Here is a 13,395-nt window from a genome sequence, read left to right as displayed (position 1 = left end):
CCTAGTAGGGATATTCTCATATGTAACTGCTACCGGAAAGATGATACCAGAATCTGGATTCTTGTTCACGGCAGTCAAGGAATGAACTCCGAGAACACACAGGCAGCAAGCAAGCAAAGTCTTTACTAAAGGCAAGCAGATAGTTCCCAGGGCTGCTGGGAGCAGGGAGAAGAGGCCCCTTCTTTATTGTCCTATGGGGGTTTTTATTCCTTAAGCATGGGAAGGGGCACCAACGTGGGGTCCGGAAAGATGTGGTTTTCTCCCACTGGCCTGGCTCAATTACCTATATCGGTCCTTGTCCAGTAGGGATTTGGGGGTTGGAAATGTCCCATGTAAGTTTTATGGTTTCTTTGTCCTTTTCTTTCCTTAGATTAAATCACCATTTCTCTCATTTCTTTTCATCAGTTGAGGAGTGGGCTAGAGATTCACATTTCCTATAGTAAACAAATGCTGTGGGGAATTCGCATTTCCTGTAATAAAACAAGGCCTGTGGAGGTGTTACTCCCTGAAGCCCTAAAGCCACAAAGGTTAATCAATATCCACATCAAAGAATGCAGCGATGCCCATGTTCCTACGCTGACTCCCTGAGTTAATATTCTGCCTCATAACCATAATGCAGTTTGGTTTAGTGTACCTGGTACTTTCCCAGGGTTCACCAGCACAGGAGTTCTGCTGAGCTGGCCTTCATGGTGCTGAACTTTGTCTGGCCTTCATCCCCTCCCATTAGAGGAGAATGCCTATCCCCATTGAAGCCCATAATCCCCAGGAGAGGGTCTACATGTGCTAACACACAAAATTTCTCCATCCCACACACACACCCCCAGCCCCACGCCATTCAGCGCTGTCCACTGCCCAGGCTCTGGCTGACCACTGAACCTACGATTCCTCACGCCCATCACTCACCTCTGCTGCTGGGTCCGCTCTCGGGAACCAGAGGCTGATGTTCAGGCCACTGCTTCCTCTCACTTCTGAGCCTCCAGCCACACATCTGTTTGTTGTCCAAGGTGCAGGAGCCACTCACCGTGTTCAGTGCTGGAGAAAGAAGGTGAGTCCCACACTTATAAACCACTACACAACCCAAGAATGTTAATGGTATTAATAACGGACACTTACACCTGTGCTCCTGCACTTCACCACTGTCTGAATTATGTTGGAAGGTGGGAGAGGGAGGGAGAGAGAGGGAGGGAAGGGTAGAGAGAGGACTGAGCTGTCTGCCATGCATCTCTGCTGTGTGGTACAACCGTAGGAGAAAATGTCCCAATAATATGTAGAAAGGAGAGACCCCAGCCATGATGACTAAGCAAAGTCTAGCCAACTGCCCCAACCAGTCTTCCCCCCATGCATCTGCTTCTGTAAATTTGTTTCCGCATCTACTACCTTGCCTGACGTCACTCCAGTCCAACTAGCCAAGCTTGGACCCGGAAGACGTAGCCCATAAAAGCCTTGTGAAACCCTTCTTCCGGGCTCAGACTCTGGAGAGTGATCTCCTCTGAGCCCGGCAGCGTAATAAACCTGAGTTCTCCAACTCTCCCAGTGCTCGCTTGGTTTCTCGCCGGGTAAAAGAGCTGATCCACTGCAGCCACAGAGCTACTGGAGCTGGTACGCTACAGCCACGGAGCTGTCGCCAGAGCTGATACGCTGCAGCGCAGGGATGCTGTGTATCTGCCGTAACGCAACCTTGAGCCAATGACCACTAATAGCACTTCATCAGGATATGTCTCAGGTAATCATTTGTATCTCAGGACTCAATCATTCAGTGGTTGAGTCTCCTGCTTTTGGAGGCACGTGGACGATGCTGCCTCTCCTCTGGGATGGTAAACAGGGCCTTGTGACGTGTTCTAGACAAGAAACGGAAGCAGAAAGGGTCACTTTCTGCCTGGAGCCTTTACCAAGCAGCACACAAGTCAACATTGTCCTTTTTCCACCTTCAGGAAATAACTAAAATATGGAGTTCCCATTGTGGCTCAGAGGTTAACAAACCAGACTGGTATCCATGAGGAGGTGGGTTTGATCCCTAGTCCAGGTAATTGGATTAAGGATCTGGCATTACCTTGAGCTTCAGGGTAGGTCACAGGCTCAGCTCGGATCTGGCATTGAGGTGGACATGGCATAGGCTGGTAGCTACAGCTCCAATTGGACCCCTAGCCTGGGAACTTCCATGTGCCATGGGTGTGTCCCTAAAAAGACAAAAAAAGAAAAAAGGGAAATAGCTAAAATAGGAGGCACTGGCTTGGTGGTACGTTATAGCTGATGAAGAAACAAACCTTGGAGGTTAGAAGGACAGTGTTCTGTTTTCTGTTGTGGGAAGAATATTAAATGCATCACCTGTGGTGTCTCAGGAAGTATGTCCTCTGCCTACCTCACTGCAGCTTAAAGGGAAAACATCAGGGAAACAGCATCAGCCCCATGTGTCAGCTGCCTTGGTTCTATGTTACAAAGGACAGGACCTCAGGGAGGAAAGGGTGGTCTGTTCTGCAAGAAGGAATGAAAGGAATGACTGATTCTGGGTCTTCAGCAGCCAAATGGCATGGAAAATATTCCTTCATAAATAGTATTTGGAGTTCCTGTTGTGGCTCAGCAATAAGGAACCTGACTAGTATCCATGAGGATGAGGGTTTGATCCCTGGCCTTGCTCAGTAAGTTAAGGATCCAGCATTGCTGTGAGCTGTGGTGTAGGTCGCAGATGTGGCTCAGACCCTGCATTGCTGTGGCTGTGGCAAAGACGGCAGCTGCAGCTCTGACTCGACCCCTAGCCTGGGAAGCTCCACGTGCTGTGGGTGCAGCCCTAAAATGACAAAAGACAAAAAATAAATAACTAAATAAAGATCCAGCATTGCTATGAGTTGTGGTTTAGGAGGTGGATATATGGCCTGGATCCTGAGTTGCTGTGGCTGTGCTGTAGGCCGGAGTGTAGCTCCGATTTGACCCCTAGCCTGAAAACTGCAATATGCTGCAAGTATGGCCCTAAAACGGGGGCATCGGATCATGTTCAATCAGCATACACACACACACACACACACACACACACACACACACACACACACACAAGCACATGCACACAAATACCACTCCCAAAATCTTTCACTCTGTGCACCTCAGACAAGAGCAAGCTTTCGGTGTCTCATGTGCAGCAGAGTAACTAGTGACACAGACCCAACCTGGCATTGGAGGAAACTAAGAAATATAGTTCCTACACAGTACATCAGGCTTCTAAAATTTGACTAGTAAAATTTGGGGGAATAAAACCATACATTTTTAGTACCATCTGGATTGAGTAATCTTCCAGATTTCATTCTTTGAGCATCAACACATGGCTCGATCCCCCACTGAATATACTCTTTCTTACAGGAGGCTATTGCGAATAAGTGGCCAAAATGTATATTCAGTGACCTCTATAGTCACTGCTGCATAATGATGATTATATTATAGAGTCTATAATCAATCGAGCAGCCCTAAAACATGGGCATAGTGGGGAGGGGATGGGACCACACTGTAGGTGTGGCCTGTGCTGACTTTCTGAAACACAGGGCTCTCAAGTGCCAAAATCCCAGTACTTGGGGTATAATGACACATTTTAGTGTCCTTCAAACATATGACACTGAATTTGAATATCTTAATATACACATGAAGGATCACTTTCCATTACAATTTCAAATTGAACAAAACGACACTCCTTTAAAATAAGAATGTCAGCATATCCATTTCTTGCTTAAAAGCTCATCCTGGTTTTACCCCAATAAGTGCCCTAGCATGTCAGAATTACAGACTCTCACTGGGTACTGGAGTACTGAAAGCTTGTTTTGTAATTGCAACCTCCTGATGGCAGACTCAGTTTTTAGGCCTGGGCATGGTCTATTCCTGCAGCTTTTTCTTTCTTTTTTTTTTTAATTCTTACTCTTAGACATCTGAGAAGTCTTTTCTTAGACCAGTTTCCCCAGGCCTACTAAGTAATTAATTTCCTTGACCTTCTCAAAGTAGAAAATGTTAGCTTAGCAAACATGGGAGGCTACAAACGTTTTCCTAAGAATTGCTTTACAAGACAAATGTGTATTTGAAAAGCAATGATATAAGCTTGCCTCAAAACTGTGAAAATATATAGGTGGAAGTAGTTGGTTCTGTGACTGGAAAAGGGAGGTAAGTATTTTTTCTCAAAGAACTCATTGACTCCAGGTATGAATAATGTCAAAGCTTTTTATCATCAGAGGGGTTTATACTGAATCCCAGAGCCACAGATTTCCAATCTGAAAATCATAGCAGCCCATGAAAATTTCCAGTGGTTGGCATACCACATTAAAAATATAAGAACAGGGAGTTCCAGAGTTCCCGTCATGGCTTAACTGTAATGAATCTGACTAGTTTCCATGAGGACAAGGGTTTGATCCTTGGCCTCACTCAGTGGGTTAAGGATCTGGGGTTGCCGTGACCTGTGGTGTAGGTCAAAGATGTGGCTTGGATCTGGAGTTGCTAAGGTTGTGGTGTAGGCCAATAGCCATAGCTCCAATTTGACCCCTAGCCTGGGAACTTCCATATGCCGTGTATTCAGCCCAAAAAAGACCCAAAAAATTAATTAATTAATTAATTTAAAAAATACAATTAAATAAAATGAAAAAACAGTGAGTTCCTTTATGGTCTAATGGTTAGGACGTGGCACATTCACTGCTGCAGCCCGATTTCAATTCCGGGTCTGCTGATAGAGATCTCACATCAAGCTGCTGCATGCTGTGGCATACACACACACACACACATATTCTGACATATATATATGGCAGAATATTAACTCAGGTAGCCAGTGTGGGAGCATGGGCTTCCATGCATCCTCTGCTATGGCCATTTTTAACATTTGTGACTTAAGGGCTCCAGGGAGGCACATCCCCACAGGCCTTGTTTACCATAGGGAGTGTACCTACGCCCAGATGGACATTAATCCCTAATCCCCTCTGACTCAGTTTACATGAGGAAAAGGACAAAGAAACTATAAGACATTTATGGGACATTTCCACCCCTAAGACCCTATTGGACAAGGAAGGATACTCTCCCAAATTTAAGGAATAAAAACTCCTATAGGGTAATAGAGAAAGGGGGCTCTTCTCCCCTCTCCCAGCAGCCCTGGGAGCTATCTGCTTTCCTTTAATAAAGACTTTGCTGTGTGTTCGCGGAGTTCATTCTTTGACTGCCGTGAACAAGAACCTGGATTCCGGTATCATACGTGCACACACACACACACACATTTATGAATATATATGAATATGTATCATTTATATACACATATTTATGAATATGAGGGTGATATATATATCCTCCTATATATATTTATTTATCACCACATGGAACGACATATATCCAAGCTAAAGAACTCTATTTACTCTGTGACTGTGTCCTTGTTGTTAAAATACTTTCATGTAAAATGATATTGATAACAGATGCTCAATTTTACCTTTTTAATCCTTAATTGGCAATTTCATAAATTTTATAACTTTATATTATTTGCCATGGATGTAAATGAAATTCACGGTAAGTTCTAGGTCTGTGATTCTGTGCCGAGCCTCATCTAGCCCTAAGAAAACCAAAGTCCAGGAGTCCTCTTGTGGAGCTGTGAGTTAAGGATCCGGCATTGTCACTGCAGTGTCTTGGGTTGCTGCTGTGCAACAGGCTTGATCCCTGGACTGGGAACTTCTGCATGCCACAGGCACGGCCAAAACAGAAACAAAAAACCAGTTTTTCTCTCCATTGACCGATGGGCAGAGGCATCATTGGGCCTTCCTCCTAAAGGACTCAGCTGCAGCCCCCAGAAAGTTTTCAAAACAAGCAAAGGAGCCTAACTTAGCAAGGAATGCTTCATTCCAAGAAGCTCATGGAAGGAGAGAGACATAGGGGAAAGCTCCTCCACACGTTGGAAGGAGAATTCAGGGCAGTTCAGGTTTGGTGATTAAGTCTCCCACCCCTTTCCCTTAGGAGTTTCGTGCCTATTGTGGAAGTATGTCTCCTTTCAATTATGTCCGTCTCTGCCTTATACATTTTAACAGTTTGGGGTTAATAGATGCAGACTATTGCCTTTGGAATGGATAAGCAATGAGATCCTGCTGTGCAGCACTGGGAAGTATGTCTAGTCACTTATGATGGAGCATGGTTACTTGAGAAAAAGGATGTATACATGTATGTGTAATGGGTCACCATGCTGTACAGTAGAAAATTGACAGAACACCGTAAACTAGCTATAACAAAAAAATAAAATAAAATAAAAATCATTATATAAAAAGTAAAAAAAAAAAAGTTTAACAGTCTGGGAGTTTCCGTTGCAGCGTGGTAGAAATGAATCCGACTAGCAACCAAGAGGTTTCTGGTTCGATCCCTGGCCTCGCAGTTAAGGATCTGGCATTGCCATGAGCTGTGGTGTAGGGTGCAGATGTGGCTCGGATTGCTGTGGCTGTGTGTAGGCCGGCAGCTACAGCTCTGATTCAGCCCCTAGCTTCGGAACCTCCATATGCCACACCTTCCGCCCTAAAAAAGAGAAAAAAAGAAGAAAAATTCCAGGGATAGACAACACAGGACTGAGGCTCCAACTATTCACCACCCTTTGTATGTAATTTTTTTTCAGTCTCATGATTGCAGAATGGCTACTGTCTCTCCAATCTTCATTTCTATATCCCAAGGAGAAAGAAGAAAAAAGAATGGACAAAGTGCAATTAGACTTCCACTCACCAGCACTTCTTACATGGCAATCACTAGACACCAAGGAGGCTGAGAATTTGAATATTTTGCAACTGATATTAAAAGAAACGAGGGGGTAATGGGATTGAAATATAAGCCAAATCCACTACTAGAAACTTGAGTTTTGTCATGTTTTTGTCAATTTGAAATGTTTTTAAAAAGCAAACTTGTAAATATAAGCGAAATCCACTACTAGAAACATGAGTTTGGTTATGTTTTTGTCAATTTGAAGTGTTTTTAAAAAGCAAACTTGGAGTTCCCATTGTGGAAACAAATCCAACTAGTATCCATGAGGACGCAGGTTCGATACCTGGCCTCGCTCAGTGAGGTAAAGGATCTGGCGTTGCCATGACTTGGTATAGGTCACAAACGGGGCTCAGATGCCAAGGTGCTATGGCTGTGGGCTGGCAGCTATAGCTCTGATTGGACCCCAAGCCTAGAAGCTTCCATATGCCACTGGTGTGGCCCTAAAAAGCAAAAAAAAAAAAAAAAAATTTAATTTTTTTTCAAATATGTACATTTACAAAAATAAAATAAAATAAAATAAAATAAAATAAAATAAAATTACATACATTTAGGAGTTCCCGTCATGGCTCAGTGGTTAATGAATCCGACTGGGAACCATGAGGTTCAGGCCTGGCCTCGCTCAGTGGGTTAAGGATCTGGCGTTGCAGTGAGCTGTGCTGTAGGTCAAAGGCAAGGCTTGGATCCCGCAATACCGTGACTGTGGTGTGGGCTCGAGGCTACAGCTCCAATTCAACCCCTGGCCTGGGAACCTCCATATGCCTCGGACGTGGTTCTAGAGATGACAAAAAAAAAGTACATTTATTTGATTATCTACATTTCTTTGATTAGAACTGAAGTCTAACAATGATAACTTATTGGAATTTTGATCTTAGTTGTACTAAACCTAGAAAATAATTTAGAAACAATGGTTTGTTTGTTTGTTTGTTTTTGTCTTTTTGTATTTTTAGGGCCGCACCATGACACATGGAGGTTCCCAGGCTAGGGGTTGAACTGGAGCTGTAGCTGCCAGCCTACACCACAGCCACAGCAACTCAGGATCCGAGCCAGGTCTGCAACCTACACCACAGCTCACAGCAATGCCGGATCCTTAATCCACTGAGTGAGGCCGGGGATCAAACCCACATCCTCATGGATGCTAGTCAGGTTCCTTAACTGCTGAGCCACAAAGGGAACTCCTCAATGGTAATTTTTAAACATTTATTGTATCATGAAAGTTGGTTTCTCTTTCCATTTAATTTACTTACAATCCCTTTCCTTTTTACAATTTCAAGCTCATTATTTCCTTACCTGTCTAATTTCCCCATTAAATAGATCATCTCAAACAGGCGTCAACAAACTTTCCCTGAAAAGGGATAGATAGTAAATATTATATAGACTTTATGACTACATATTCTCTCTCTCTCTCTCTCTCTCTCTCTGTTTTTTTTTTTGTTTTTGTTTTTGTTTTTTTTTGTTTTTTTTTTTTGGCTGCACCCCATGGCATATGGAAGTTCCTGGGCCAGGGATCAATCCAAGCTGCAGCTTCAACCTAGGCCATAGCTGCAGCAACATCAGATACTTAACCCACTGCACCAGGCCGAGGAATACACCTGCACCTCCACAGAGACAACACCGGATCTTAACCTGCTGCGCCACAGCAGGAACACCTGCTGCATATTCTTGGTTTTTTGTTGGCTTGCTTACTTTTAACAATCTTTATATATGTAAAACCATGCTCAGCTCACTGGCCATACAAAACAGGCCTTGAGCCATCATTTGCCAACCCCTGATCTTGACGATAAGAATAAAACGTTAGTGTCATACCCCTCTGTGTTCAAACTCACCTGCCTCCTCCTTGAATTATCATATAACCTGACCTCAGTAAAATCTCAGTATAATTTTATGAAATCAATGAACCTGATCTCTGCTTGTAAGTGAATTTATTTCTCCTTTTGCATGTGGAAATTACTTCCCAGGCCAGGGATAGAACCTACAACGCAGCAGTGGCCCAAGCCACTGCATTGACAACCCCAGATCCTTAACCCACTGTGAGAATTTTACACTAAAATAAATATAAGGAAACTCAAAAGAATATATTGCTTAACATCCCCAGGAGCGGAGATCCCATCGTGGCTCAACAGTTAACGAATCCGACTAGGAACCATGAGGTTGCAGGTTCGATCACTGGCCTTGCTCAGCAGGCTAAGGATCCAGCATTGCCATGAGCTATGCTATAGGCCAGCAGATGCAGCTCCAATTCGACCCCTAGCCTGGGAACCTCCACATGCCACAGGTAAAGCCCTAAAAAACCTGCCCTGGGGATTTCCACATGCCACAAGTGTAGCCAAAAAAAAATATTATAAAAATAAACTTACATAAATAAAGTCAATGCTGTATTTGACCACACTGTAAATTATCATGGGGGTGTCAGTCCAAATTTCTAGATATTTCTCTAGTATCTAAATGTTTAACATCTAAATGTGTATCTAATGTTTAAAACGAAATGTTTAACAGGCCTGACTTCATAGAGCTGTTCTGTAACATAAAATAGTTGTAAAAACTAAAGTGATCACAACTGCATGAACCGTAAGTGAAAAAAAAAAAAAAAAAAGTAGTTAAAGCATACAAATAAGTTTCAATTATATTTAGTAGTAACTATGTTGTCAATACCAGCCGGTATTATTGATTATTATTTATTTCTCTGTGGCCCAAACTGGGAAATATGAGTTGTTCTACTAAATTACAAAATGTGCCCTGAAAATTCAAGAAACAGAACCCATTCCATTTCCCCTAGAACAAGAATCACCATGAAAGTTTACTCTACCTCTCACCTTTGCCATACGCCCTAGTGGTTGATTGGACCAGGATGAGAAGCCTTGAGAAACATATGTATACCTGCCTCTAGCTCATTAGAGAACTGGTCGTCTCACTTCTCTAAGTACCACTGTTCTCACTGTTCAATAGCGATAGGGGTTTGATGAGAACCCTAGTGAGATGAGGAGCAGGCAGGTGGAACCCACACACAGCAGAGTGCCCGGGAATTTGACAGTACGTGTGCTCACTGTTACCCTGGGAATAACTACTGTCACCTCAAAACATCTTGGTGCATTCGGAAGACACAGTTCAGCTTTTACTCCAACTCAGAAGAGATATTTCTCAGCCAAAGATGCTCAAAAATCCATCCTACCCACCACACCGCACGGCAGGGCCTGCAGCCACCTGGCCAAAGGTCTCCACCCAGCATCAGGGGCTAGAAGCACAGAGCTGAAGCTCCCATTCTAGGCCTAACGAGACCCAGATCCAAAAGATCCCTCTGAGCGGGCACTTAAGCAAGGAGGAAGACGCACAACTAAAGGCCCAGAAGCAAGAATTAGACCAAGACAGTATAGCAGCAAGGTCCGGAAAACAAACTCTTATCACCCCTCGGAGGGAGGATATTAACACCCATCACACCCAGGCTGTCCTGAGGCTCAAACCGGAAGATTTGTGTGTGTAGAGCTCTATAGATGTTAAAACACTACACAAACACTAGATAATATTAATCTCTTTAGGGTTGCGGAATTCACCATCTGCTGCCTAGTGCCAGCTCCCCAGATGGCATCAAAAGGATGTCAGTCACACAAACCTGCCTGAATAAACCTCATGGTGTCAAATGATCTGCAGCTTGGGGAGCCCAGGTGAGAAGCTGGACCTGCAGACCCCCACCAGCCTAAGGTCCGCATAGATCAGGAAAGTCCCTGTTTCCAGGAATAATTCATTGATCCTTGGGTTTGCAAATCATGCTAGACTCTCTCCAAGATTAGGGCTGGGAGGAAATATTTCAGGGTCTCTCTGGAACAGAACTTTTTCTTTCTTTCTTTTTTTTTTTTTCTTTTTGTCCTTGCCCATGGCATGTGGAATTTCGCAGTGCAGGGATCAAATCCTCCCCTGGGCAGGTGTGGTGACAATGCCAGATCCTTAACCCACTGTGCCACAAGGGAACTCCCAGATTTTTTAAATATTTCTCAAAATTAAAATGTTTTTAGGAGTTCCCGTCATGGCTCAGCAGAAACAAATCTGACTAGCATCCATGAGGAAGCAGGTTCGATCCCTGGACTTGCTTGGTGGGTTAAGGATCTGTCATTGCCATGAGGTGTGATGTAAGTCAAAGATTCGGCTTGGATCCCGAGTTGCTGTGGCTGTGGTGTAGGCCTGCAGCTGCAGCTCTGCTTTGACCCCTAACCTGGGAACCTCCACATGCCATGGGTGCAGCCCTAAAAAGACAAAAGACAAAAAAAAAAAAAAAGTTTTTATAACTATACAAACAATACAGATTCAGTTGAAACACACATTTAATCTTTACAATCTTGTGACTCAACAACAACAACAAAAAACCTAGCCTGGAAACTTCCATATGCCGCTGATTCGGCCCTGAAAAGCCAAAAAATAAATAAATAAATAAATAAATAAAAATAAAAATAAAAGGAATGCTTTAATAAATGAATATGTAAGCCAAATATTTCTTGCCAAGATGTCCCTCAACCCAAATTTTCCCACCTTCATTAGATACTCTTCCATCTAAAACTGAAAGAAGGAGTTCCCATAGTGGCTCAGTGATTAATGAATCCAACTAGGATCCGTGAGGTTCCGGGTTCGATCCCTGGGCTAGCTCAGTGGGTTAAGGATCTGGCGTTGCCTTGAGCTGTGGTGTAGGTCGCAGATGCGGATCGGATCTGGCGTTGCTGTGGCTATGGCATGGGCTGGCAGCTGTAGCTCCAATTCAGTCCCTAGCCTGGGAACCTTAATAGGCCACAGGTTCAGCCCTCAAAAAACAAAAGACAAAAAAAAAAAGAACAGGGAGTTCCAGCCTGGCAACTTCCATAAAGATAATCAGCCCTAAAGAGACAAAAGAAATAAAATGAAATAGCAGGGAGTTCCTTGGTGGTCTAATGGTTAGGACTCGGCACATTCACTGTTGCAACCCCGGGTTCAGGTCCCAGTCTGGGAATTGAGATCTTCACATCAAGATGCTGAAAGCTGTAGCAAAATATAAATATATAAAATTGTGTCTATATATATATATACACATAAAAATATAGAGATATATTTTTTATCCTCCCATGGAACTAGATATGCCCAAGCTAAAGAACTATATTTACTCTGTGACTCTGAGCTTGTCGTTAAAATGCTTTTATGTAAAATGATATTGATAACAGATGCTCAGGATTTTACCTTTTTAATACTAAATTGGCAATTTCTTAAATATTGTAACCTTATATAACTTCCCATGGAAGTAAACGAAATTCATGGTTAGTTCTTTTTTTTTTTTGGCTGTTTAGGGCCACACTTGCGGCATATGGAGGTTCCCAGGCAAGGGGTCGAATCGGAGCTGTAGCCACTGGCCTACACCAGAGCCACAGCAACGCAGGATCCGAGCCACATCTGTCACCTACACCACAGCTCATGGCAACGCCAGATCCTTAACCCACTGAGCAAGGCCAGGGACCGAACCCGCAACCTCATGGTTCCTAGTCGGATTCGTTAACCACTGCGCCACGACGGGAACTCCTTGAAATTTTTTTTAAAGGCAAACTTAGAATTCCCCTTGTGGTGCCATGGAAACAAATCCGACTAGTATCCATGAGGATGCAGGTTCCATTCCTGGCCTCGCTCAGTGGGTTAAAGGACCTGGTGTTGCCATGAGTTGGTGTAGGTCACAGACACAGCTTCCATCCCATGTTGCTATGGCTGTGGGCCAGCAGCTGTAGCTCCGATTCGACCCCTAGCCTAGGAACTTCCATATGCCACAGGTGTGGCCCTAAAAAGCAAAAAAATTTAAAAATTAAATTATGTGCATTCATTTGATTATCTACATTTCTTTGATTATTATTGAAGTTTAACAATGATACCTTCTTGGAATTTTCATCCTAGCTGGACTAAACCTAGAAAATAATTTAGAAACAATGGTAATTTTTTTATTGCCTTTTTGTCTTTTTAGGGCGGCACCCAAAGCATATGGAGGGTCCCAGGCGAGGGGTCCAATGAGAACTGCAGCTGCCAGACCACGCCACAGCCACAGCAACGCAGGATCTGAGCCACATCTGCGACCTACACCACAGCTCTCAGCAACCCCAGATCCTTAACCCACTGAGCGAGGCCAGGGATCAAACCCGAGTCCTCATGGATGCCAGTCGGGTTCACTAACCACTGAGACACAACGGGAACTCCAACACTGACTTCCTTATCATTGTTGGGCTTACTCTCTGCTTCCTAGTGCCTCTTCCCAGAGAGCATGGCCTCAAAGCAAAGACTCAAAAGGCCCTCCTCCACGTGCCTTTGTGTCTAATGGCTTGTGGGCTTGGGAGGAAAGGAGAGGGCCCATATGACAACAGGCTCTGCGGAGGCCACCACAGTGTAAGATGTATTCTGATATGGCAAAATGGCCCTGTTTCTAGGAATCACCAATTGGTCTTCTAGATTTTAAAGTCGATGCCTTAATGACTGGCAAGAGGCAAATGGTACCTTTGAGGGACCGCCCGGGTCCTTTTCCTTTTTGGGGGTGGGAGAGCCAGCATCCATTGCTGGGCCAGGGATCAAACCCAAGCCACAGCAGTAACCAGTGACAACACTGGAACCTTAACCTGCTGAGCCATCAGGGCACTCCCCAAGGTTCTTTTCCTTCGTATGGTTGGTGGGTACACA

Source organism: Sus scrofa, chromosome 4 (genome assembly GCF_054392235.1).
Source record: "Sus scrofa isolate SSC_HxYL_T2T_F1_AM1 chromosome 4, Sscrofa_HxYL_maternal_Yorkshire_Landrace_v2.0, whole genome shotgun sequence".
NCBI lineage: Eukaryota > Metazoa > Chordata > Mammalia > Artiodactyla > Suidae > Sus > Sus scrofa.
Note: the sequence above shows the minus strand (reverse complement) of the source record.